Genomic DNA, 11290 nt, shown 5'->3' with positions numbered 1-11290 from the left:
TTGGTGTCTAATTGATGGAGTCATGAAGGACTTCTTTCAATCAGAATCACCTTTATTCAACAAATACATTCGCATGTACAGGAATTTGACTCAGTGAAATAGTGCTACCACAATAAACAGAATATACTGACAAGATATAGACACAGAATTAACACAACCCACCTACTGTACAGCATGTACACCAGTGGAGGCTGCTGAGGGGAGTCCTGCTCATAATAATGGCCGGAATGAAGTGAATGGAAGGGTATCAAACACATGGTTTTTATAAGGGCACAAGGCGAGACCCAGATGCAGACACGGGAGGAAGATGGTTTGAGTCTTTGATATTTATTATATCCAAAAGGGGTAGGCAAGAGAATGGTCGTGGACAGGCATAAAGTCAAATCCAGTTCAGAGTCCAGGAGGTACAGCGTGGCAGGCAGGTTTGAGGTCAGGGCAGGCAGAATGGTCAGGCAGGTGGGTACAGAGTCCAGAAAACAGGCAAGGGTCAAAACCGGGAGGACTAGAAAAAGGAGAATAGAACAGGCAGGCGCACGGGGAAAAACAAGCTGGTTGACTTGGAACATACGAGATGAACTGGCACAGAGAGATAGAAAACACAAGGATAAATACACCAGGGATAACAAGCAACACCTGGAGGGGGTGGAGACAATAACGAGGACAGGTGAAACTGATCAGGGTGTGACAGGTTTTCATGTGTTTGATAACATTCCATTCACTCCATTCCAGCCGTTATTATGAACCTTCCTCCCCTCAGCAGCCTCCACTGATGTACACAATGAACACCAATCTAAAAACGACATACTACACTATGAACACTATGTTAATTCCATTGCCATCAGTCCCTCTATTTCTATAATCTAGTTCTCATCTCATAACACTGTGAATTTACTGGATGTAAGGTATCTGATACATGATAAAATTGCCTTGACCATCACCTTTTCGATCATTGGTTGTACTAATAAAGGAGAGCCTGTTGATTAGAATGGGCAGGCCAAGGTTCAACAATGTAAAAGTGGGGAATGAAGAGGGGGAATGAACAAGAGGTAAAAAACAAATGATAACAATACAACAACAAAAACCAGCAACAATAGTGGCTTGTTGGTCTTTGGGTATAGAATGTTGAAGGTCAGAGGATTCCATTCATGAAAGAGGAGAGAAGAGAAAAAGGGGAATGTATTTGAGAGTTCCCCCAGCTAAAAGCTCCCTGTATGTTTCAGTACTAGAGCCCTGAAAGCAGATAGCCATCCATTCACCAGTTGACTGGATACATTGCATTGAGGCTCGGACATATTAATATGCAAACAGCCAGACAGGCTCAACGCAAGGTACGTAGAGCGCGCTTTTATAGGCAGGTCCTGAGATTTAGCCTCATACACCTCTCCCCATACATCTCACTAGTGTTCCCTGTGAAGGCCTAACTACTGTTCAGACATAGTCGGTGAATAAGGCCCATGTTCCAGGGATTAAGCCAACGCGAATAAGGCTGGAGCCTGGAAGTCACCCCAGCCCTCAGATCACCTCAGATGAAAGTGATTAGTGACCCTTGCAGTGGAGGTCAAGTAGCTGCAGTGGAGGTCAAGTAGCTGCCAATTCAGGCCAGCCTGCCTGTCTGCCTGCCATGGACACTCTGCCTCAACACAAGACATTATGAGGAACAGACAGAAGAATGCTGTCCTCCTCTGTTGAAAATTTGTGTGAATTGTAATAGGTGGCAGACATCACAAAGGGCTGCTAATCCAATCCTCATTCTTCACTTCCGGAGTGCCTGCCTGCCTGTTATGGACACTGTTTAGCTTACATCAGTCTTCTAGAGCAGCTGTTATAGCAGGAAGGGGCGTTTGCCAAGACTATTATTACTGTTAAGAGGCCACTACAATGCCAGCCCAATGGTTCCAAACTGTGACCAACTGGACAAAATTCATGTCACCGTGACCAAGACAGGTACTGGACTAGAGGTTTGTTTAGGGTTTGTTCAGTCATGGAAATTCATGTTAATTAAACTCATCTCAATAACAGTATTCACCATCTATAGCAGCCTTCAATATAGGGGCACATATCATTGTGTCCTCATACTATAGGTCAAATCTATTATTTTCCCTGATTGAGTTGCCATACACAGTCTTTACTCTTCACCCCTCAACTGACTAGAGCATCTGCCCACTCCTCGGTCTCTCCTGGTCCAGGATAGAGCCCTCTCTGTGGGAGTCTGATCTGGTCCTGGTGACCCTGGAGCCTGGAGTTCATGGGGAGAGTGCATTCCACCATCAAGTCACCTCTCTGACCCATATACCCTCTACAGGCCAGGCTATTCTCAGAGAGACAGGGAGGAAGTGACAAATATCTTGAGAATGTTCTGGACTATGCAGTCCGATTAATTGTCTGAAATATTGAGGGTGAGAAATTGGAGGGAGATGAATTATTCTAATATATTATGGCTGAATGTGATATTTTTTGGTAGACTGTTGAACATTACTGTAAAGCATTCTGGTATTCTTTCACCGGTTTCCACATGTGCTACAGGAACATACAGTGGGGCAAAAAACATATTTAGTCAGCCACCAATTGTGCAAGTTCTCCCACTTAAAAAGACGAGAGAGGCCTGTAATTTTCATCATAGGTACACTTCAACTATGACAGACAAAATGAGAAGAAAAACATCCAGAAAATCACATTGTAGGATTTTTAATGAATTGATCTGCAAATGATTTTTTGCCCCACTGTACATGTCGTAGAAATAAATAGAATACAGGACATGAGGTCAACTACATTTCATTTAAAGGATCATGCTAATTAGATGTACAGTGTTTCTGAGTCAACTGTTGCTCTTTAACATCTGTGCAGTGTCATGGGTAGTCCCCGTCAGACAGACATACCTGTACTAGAATGGATATGTTCGACATCCTCTCTATCCTAAACACGTACCACATTATAAACATGTCAGGTATTCTATCTCTTTTGGAGGTGTTTATGGTTAGTTACGGCCAACGTGTGAAGTGTTTTAAGACACAGGTCAAATGTACTATGGACAAGAAGAGCCACATTCAGAGAACCCAGACAAGTAGGCCAGATCGAAACTGGCCTCAAGACGTGTCTCCTTCCAGATGCAAGAACATGGCAGTCTGAGCAGATGTCAAACAAATATGTCTCTCTGATGATGTGTTTAATATGAGGGTTCCTTCTCTCCATTGAAGACTCCAGTCTATAATTACAACATTAAGGCTGGTGGAAACTTAAGATCACATTCCTCCATGCAACAGAAGATTATTTAGCACCCGTGTTTCCTTTATAATTAGCTGATCAAAAGCAGAAAGTCAGTCAAACATCTGCTGTAATTATAAATCCACCAAGAAAGAAACAACTGAATCGTGCACTGCCGTTGCCATTTCCGCTGTTATTGAAGGGGCTCCCTGATGACAGCTTGTCTAATGAAAAGGCCTCTCATTGATTTGTCCATATGTTGAGCAGTGGACATTGGGGTTTCATGACCATGATATCAAGCCTGCCTGGTTACTTCACTGACCGTTAAAAGAGGAATCAAAGACATGAGAAAGAGGAAGCAAGAGCTACGAAGAAATATCAGCACAGGGATCAACAGATCATCAGACAAGAGGAGGATCTGAGTTAATTGATGATAAAAGCTGATTCAACCCTTCATGAGATGAAGCAGGGAGAGAGAGAGTGCAGCAGCCAGCTCGCCCTCAGGGAGAGTCATTAACGGTAAATGAAGCTTACCCCTGAGTGGATATTCATGAGTGACCTCTGACCTCTTCAGTACATTTTAAAGATCTCTGCCCTCTCCATCTGAAACTATAGCAAAACTAATGCCCAGAGACAGATTGCCATGTGTGTGTGTGTGTGTGTGTGTGTGTGTGTGTGTGTGTGTGTGTGTGTGTGTGTGTGTGTGTGTGTGTGTGTGTGTAAGCTAGGAGGACAATGTCTGTTCATTAGAACGGTTGAGTGGCTTCACTTCCCTATAGTACCTATTATTACTATCCTCCGTCTCTGTGTTCAGCCTGTGATTATACGGATGTTTCCGAAGCCTACGCTCACCACCTGTCCTGTACTCTGCCCACTACAAACCCCCTGCACTGCTCAGAGGGAACAAGGGGCTCCCTCACCCCCCTTCCCTCGCCCCTTTCAAAACTGGTCACCCTCCAAAAAGTCAATTAGATCCAATGCCACTTAACAGATGTTCAATGTTCCTTGGAGAGGGAGTCAGATCTCCTCTGGTCTAGTGGATGGAAGGTGATGCCTCAGACTAATGTCAAAGATGATTCATTCAAAATGTCTTCTCCTGTGTATGTTAATTTTATCATGTTTTTTAAAATATACGACATGTTTATCCTCACAGATCACCAGACAAAATGGGCAGGCCCATACAAAATGTCTTCTCCTGTGTATGTTAATTTTATCATGTTTTTTAAATATACGACATGTTTATCCTCACAGATCACCAGACAAAATGGGCAGGCCCATACAAAATGTCTTCTCCTGTGTATGTTAATTTTATCATGTTTTTTAAAATATACGACATATTTATCCTCACAGATCACCAGACAAAATGGGCAGGCCCATACAAAATGCTGACACTCTGCTCACATTGAATAAGTATTTTCTCCAGCGATTAGTGACCAAATCTGAGACAATGTCCACTTCCTGTGGAAATTCCTTGGCTTCGGTTCATTACCACATCTCTAGGTCAAGAAAAAGACAGGCAATATATTGTACCTCTAGCCCCCAGGGCCTGAACTATAGCAGAGAACATCTCCCCAACTCTCATTATTTAATATTAAAGTGCTTGTGTGAGAGGCTGATTGGGGGTCAGAGTTTTATGACGATATTCAATAAGACCCGTGTCACATATGGCCTTGGAGCAGTGGATTTGCTGCCTGCCTGTGTGTGTGTGTGTGTGTGTGTGTGTGTGTGTGTGTGTGTGTGTGTGTGTGTGTGTGTGTGTGTGTGTGTGTGTGTGTGTGTGTGTGTGTGTGTGTGTGTGTGTGTGTGTGGATCATCATCATCTCTGGAGAGGGGGACACTGGATTGAGGAAAGTAGACTTCATAGATTTGTACCACACACTGTCAAATACAGACACACACACACACACACACACATGCACACACACACACACCTAATGATAATGTTCATAGACATCATCAACAACCATCAGGATCAGAAACAATTGGCTTCACCATTAAACAGTTTGTGATGTCAAGAAAATGACAAGAGAACCGAGGGTACAATTAATTATTATTCATGTCTTTCTGTCTACCATTCTATCTGCCATTGTCATACTTTGGAAATAAAGTCAGCCTTAGGCCAACTGTTCCCTAAAGACAATAGATCACTCTGACATTCTGTGATTTGAGGGATGAGAAAAACCAGACATTGACAAAGACAAAAAACGGAATATATGAATACTAATTGCCCAATATTTTAACTGTCACTCCAGATGCCCAAAGACAGACAATTGCAATGACATCCTTTCACCACACAAAATTGTAAACAGACTGTTTAAACTGACATTAAACTCTGGCATTACGCTATGGCCGCATTTGCAATGTGCATATAGGCTAGCTACATAGAACCCTGACTATGGAGTATCTTAAAACTACATCAGTCCACTGTAAAACACTGACTAGTGCCAAGGGATTTTAGAGAACTCCTCCAGAGACAATAGGTAACCATCTACACCATGGAGACGAGACACACTGCAATCAGAGACCTTTCACACTCCCAGCGATCGATCAGCAGCTAGCAGCCTGTGACCATGATGCTGTCCAGTGTCCAGGCCACTATCTGACAGCCAGGTTCAGGTAATAGAGCATGTCCTAATCCACACATGGCCAGGCTCAGGGCCTGCTGGGATCAATACACAACTAAAAGAACAGGTAATGTGATATTGATGGGCTCCCGATGATAAGGGGATATGGAGAAGGGATGGTGTGTGTGTGTGTGTGTGTGTGTGTGTGTGTGTGTGTGTGTGTGTGTGTGTGTGTGTGTGTGTGTGTGTGTGTGTGTGTGTGTGTGTTTAACATCAATGTGTATAAATGTATCTTTACACAGGCTGACATTCCCATGTATTTCTAACCACTGCATACTCTCTTTCATCTTGCCTGAGTTGATCAAGCTGACGTATTGGTGTGTTCAGACTAATGGAAATCAATGAGACAGAGAGTGTGCTGTTAATAAGATCAGTGCATTTGCTCTTACTCAAGACGAACCAGTTGGTAAGACCGAACAGTAGCCACAGCCCCATCTGAGTAATGGGATAGCTCATCAGAAGTGCTAAATGCCGTCATTACAGTGTAATGGCAGACAAGCATCACAGTAAGTAATTCACAGTAGATTCACTATAGTCCTTCACTTCAATAGATTAAACTGTGACTACATGCCTGGTGATACGTTATCTAATAACGTGACAATAAAATGAGCAACATATTTTTGCCTTATTTGGTTAGGAAACTAGAAGTTGTCTAAAGCAATAACATACTGGCATCAAGGATCCATACAGCCAGGGTGGCATGAAGGTCAATTTGGAAACCAACTATGATGTGACACTTAGCAAGACATAAATACTACATTTAGGGACCAAATACAAGATGATGCAGACAGTCTATGAGGGATAGCGGAGCCAGGGCCCCAGCCTACCGTGCTGTACATCTAACCTGTCACCTCACAGAATGGATGCTGATTTAAGGACAGAGGTGTCGCTCCCTCTAGGGGCAGCCGCTTCTCTGCCAACCCACTAGAAACCTCACTTTCACTGGCACAGTGAGTAGGGGTGGTGTGTGTGTAGGGGTTGATTGAAAGACAGAGATGTCACTCGCTCTAGGGACAGGGGTCAGTTCTTAGCGCTGACACTGATATTTCTTAATTGCTTTGTTTTTGTGTGTGGGGGGGGGGGGGGGGGGGGGGGGTCTTTTTGGTTATTGTATTGCTTGATATTACTGCACTGTTGGAGATAGAAATATAAGCATTTCGCTGCACCTGCAATAACATCTGCTTAATCTGTGTATGCAACCAATAGTATACATTTTGATTCGACACTATCTATACATATTCTGAGGAGCCTGTTATATTCTAGGGAGCTGTTATATTCTGAGGAGCCTGTTATATTCTGAGGAGCCTGTTATATTCTGAGGAGCCTGTTATATTCTGAGGGGCCTGTTATATTCTGAGGAACCTGTTATATTCTGAGGGGCTGTTATATTCTGAGGAGCTGTTCTATTCTGAGGGGCTGTTATATTCTGAGGAGCCTGTTATATTCTGAGGAGCTGTTATATTCTGAGAGGCTGTTATATTCTGAGGGAGCTGTTATATTCTGAGGAACCTGTTATATTCTGAGAAGCTGTTATATTCTGAGGGAGCTGTTATATTCTGAGGGGCTGTTATATTCTGAGGGAGCTGTTATATTCTGAGGAGCTGTTATATTCTGAGGGAGCTGTTATATTCTGAGGGGCTGTTATATTCTGAGGAGCCTGTTATATTCTGAGGAGCCTGTTATATTCTGAGAAGTCTGTTATATTCTGAGGAGCCTGTTATATTCTAAGGGGCTGTTATATTCTGAGGGGCTGTTATATTCTGAGGGGCTGTTATATTCTGAGGAGCTGTTATATTCTGAGGAGCCTGTTATATTATGAGGAGCCTGTTATATTCTGAGGAGCCTTTTATATTCTGAGGAGCCTGTTATATTCTGAGAAGTCTGTTATATTCTGAGGGGCTGTCATATTCTGAGGAACCTGTTATATTCTAAGGAGCCTGTTATATTCTGAGGAACCTGTTATATTCTGAGGGGCTGTTATATTCTGAGGAGCTGTTATATTCTGAGGAGCCTGTTATATTCTGAGGAGCCTGTTATATTCTGAGGAGCCTGTTATATTCTGAGGAGCCTGTTATATTCTGAGGAGCCTGTTATATTCTGAGAAGTCTGTTATATTCTGAGGAGCCTGTTCTATTCTGAGGGGCTGTTATATTCTGAGGGGCTGTTATATTCTGAGAAGTCTGTTATATTCTGAGGAGCCTGTTATATTCTGAGGGGCTGTTATATTCTGAGGAGCCTGTTACATTCTGAGGAGCTGTTATATTCTGAGGGGCTGTTATATTCTGAGGAGCTGTTATATTCTGAGGGGCTGTAATATTCTGAGGAGCATGTTATATTCTGAGGAGCCTGTTATATTCTGAGGAGCTGTAATATTCTGAGGAGCATGTTATATTCTGAGGAACCTGTTATATTCTAAGGAGCCTGTTATATTCTGAGGAACCTGTTATATTCTGAGGAGCTGTTATATTCTGAGGAGCCTGTTATATTCTGAGGAACCTGTTATATTCTAAGGAGCCTGTTATATTCTGAGGAGCTGTTATATTCTGAGGAGCCTGTTATATTCTGAGGGGCTGTTATATTCTGAGGGGCTGTTATATTCTGAGGGGCTGTTATATTCTGAGGAACCTGTTATATTCTGAGGGCTGTTATATTCTGAGGAGCTGTTATATTCTGAGGAGCTGTTATATTCTGAGGAGCCTGTTATATTCTGAGGAGCCTGTAATATTCTGAGGAGCCTGTTATATTCTGAGGAGCCTGTTATATTCTGAGGAGCCTGTTATATTCTGAGGAGCCTGTTATATTCTGAGGGGCTGTCATATTCTGAGGAACCTGTTATATTCTAAGGAGCCTGTTATATTCTGAGGAACCTGTTATATTCTGAGGGGCTGTTATATTCTGAGGAGCTGTTATATTCTGAGGAGCCTGTTATATTCTGAGGAGCCTGTTATATTCTGAGGAGCCTGTTATATTCTGAGGAGCCTGTTATATTCTGAGGAGCTGTTATATTCTGAGGGGCTGTTATATTCTGAGGAGCCTGTCTAGGGTCTGTGGTGTCTGTAGACTCGCTGTGTGTTCCGTGTTTCTGACGTCTGTAGATATGCTGTGTGTTGCTGCAGTAGTAGGGGTTGTGACGTCTGTAGACTCGCTGTCAGTTCTGTGTCTGTGATGTCGATAGACTTGCTGTGTGTTCTCCCCCCAACCACTGTACGAATCCCAAGGGCCTGCTCAGTAATTACTGGGAAGCCTTGCTCTTCCACCAGTCAAATTCCTGCACTCTGTCATCTCTCCAATCCCTGGAATGGCTTTTGGCCACACTTGTGCTCTACTTCAATGGGATAAGTCCATAATTCGTTCCACACTTTTTTATTAAAACCCAAGCCACACTGTTATTAATGCTTCATGAAGGGTTGCCTATAACAGAATGTGATTGCTACCATATGTGACATAACGACCAGTACCAGCATACCATCCAGCAGGAGATTAACTGGAAGAGACGGGTGAGACCGACCCTTTCGGTCTAATAGCAGAGTTGGATTTGAAAGAAGCCAATGTGTCATTGAAAAGGGCGAATTAGTGAGACATTTAGTTCTTGGAGGAGGGACTTATCGATGCTACTACAGGATTCCATATTTTACCATCATTTTCACAACCTTACCAGTAACAGATTCACAGATGCTCTCTCAGGATTAATTCCAGTGTACCACAGAATCCAATACCGTCCACCTTCAATAAGCCACTTGAGACCTGGATGGATAACCTGGACTAAAGATGTGATATCCTTGGGAGATTCATGGTGTTTTGGGCTGGTGTGATGCATCAACAGTGAAACTGAATGACTCGCCTAACCAACCCCTGAGGAGCACATCTTCCCCTGAGGTTGACAGGCAGCAGAGATCTATAGTAAATGCAGAGAAAAACCCTCCATAGCGTTGCTCGGGTGATTGACAGATTATGCTAGAAATACTGAATATCAATAGGTTAAGGGACCTTCATATCATTATGTATTTAACCCTTTGTGGGCGTCAACACAATGTCTGGGTGCATCTTGCCTCAGTTTAGAGTGGCTTACACATGATTTTGCTTATGCAACTTAATGCACAATAACACAAATATGATTCACGTAAAAAATCTTATTTTCAAACGTGTTACATACTGAAGCTAGCATATCGAATCAGCTCATAAACAGTGTAATTATTGTAAGAGCCTAACTCACCATGAAACTGAACTCACCGTGAAACTGAACTCACCATGAAACTGAACTCACCATGAAACTGAACTCACCATGTCCCACTTCATACCCCCTTTTTGTGTTCGAGAACTAAATGGACTCATTGTTCAGCGGAGCACATGCAGCAGAGACAAATGAAAGCTTCTGTTTAAAATGTTCTCACAAATATAATTGAACAAATGTGTGTTCCTTCTGATTCGGCACTTCAAAGGCTTGTTTTATTGAGAAAATGAAGAACTCTGGGGTCAAACTCGGAGCGAGATAGTTCTGTCTGTCAAGGCCGATTCTGAGGAGAACAAACCTAAACACGATCTGTTCTGACTCTGAATGCATCTCAGATAGAGACCGGGTGAACCTTTGATGCTGGTGAAATACTGCACTGGGTCTTTCCAGAGTAAAGACGAAAACAGAAGATAAATCTCTCTAGGTAACGTCATACTGAGAGGCAGTCACTGCATTTCAAGCTGGAGTTTTATTTTGAGTGGATAAAAAGTGAGTATTGAGTGAGGTGAAAGCAGTTTAAACTGGTTTAAACTCATGCATAATGCAAAATGCACAAGCACACTCACTAAAAGTAGACCAGCTAAGGTCTCAGCATTGATGTGCTGATTGCTGTCATCATGCAGTGTAATGTCACTGCTCTCTACCTCCGCACTGGTTTTCTTCAGCACCTTATTAAGATGATTAATGAGGCCTCCGCCAAAATAATACCAGGTCTATTGAACCTGATATACAACAGACAGAGAGCACTGTTCTACTAAAGCTCTCAGCTGGATTAGGCCCAAATGGCTACATACTATACTGTAGGCCCAAATGGCTACATACTATACTGTAGGCCCAAATGGCTACATACTATACTGTAGGCCCAAATGGCTACATACTATACTGTAGGCCCAAATGGCTACATACTATACTGTAGGCCCAAATGGCTACATACTATACTGTAGGCCCAAATGGCTACATACTATACTGTAGGCCCAAATGGCTACATACTATACTGTAGGCCCAAATGCCTACTGTAGGCTTAAAGAAAAGCAGTTGCACAGGTGTTAGGAATATTGGAGAGAAGTATACATAGAGTACCTCTATTGTACTTGAGACGTTTTCCACTTTAGAAACACACACCCATTCAACCACCACCATGTTCCTTGGCCAGTGCTTGTAAAATGCTAGATTTTCTGCTTTGATTTGAACTCTACAGCATCGATGTAGTGGTCAGTGTATTACCATTTTGCAC

Source organism: Oncorhynchus mykiss, chromosome 20 (genome assembly GCF_057628025.1).
Source record: "Oncorhynchus mykiss isolate SJ-2025 chromosome 20, ASM5762802v1, whole genome shotgun sequence".
NCBI classification, from domain to species: Eukaryota; Metazoa; Chordata; class Actinopteri; order Salmoniformes; family Salmonidae; genus Oncorhynchus; species Oncorhynchus mykiss.
Note: the sequence above shows the minus strand (reverse complement) of the source record.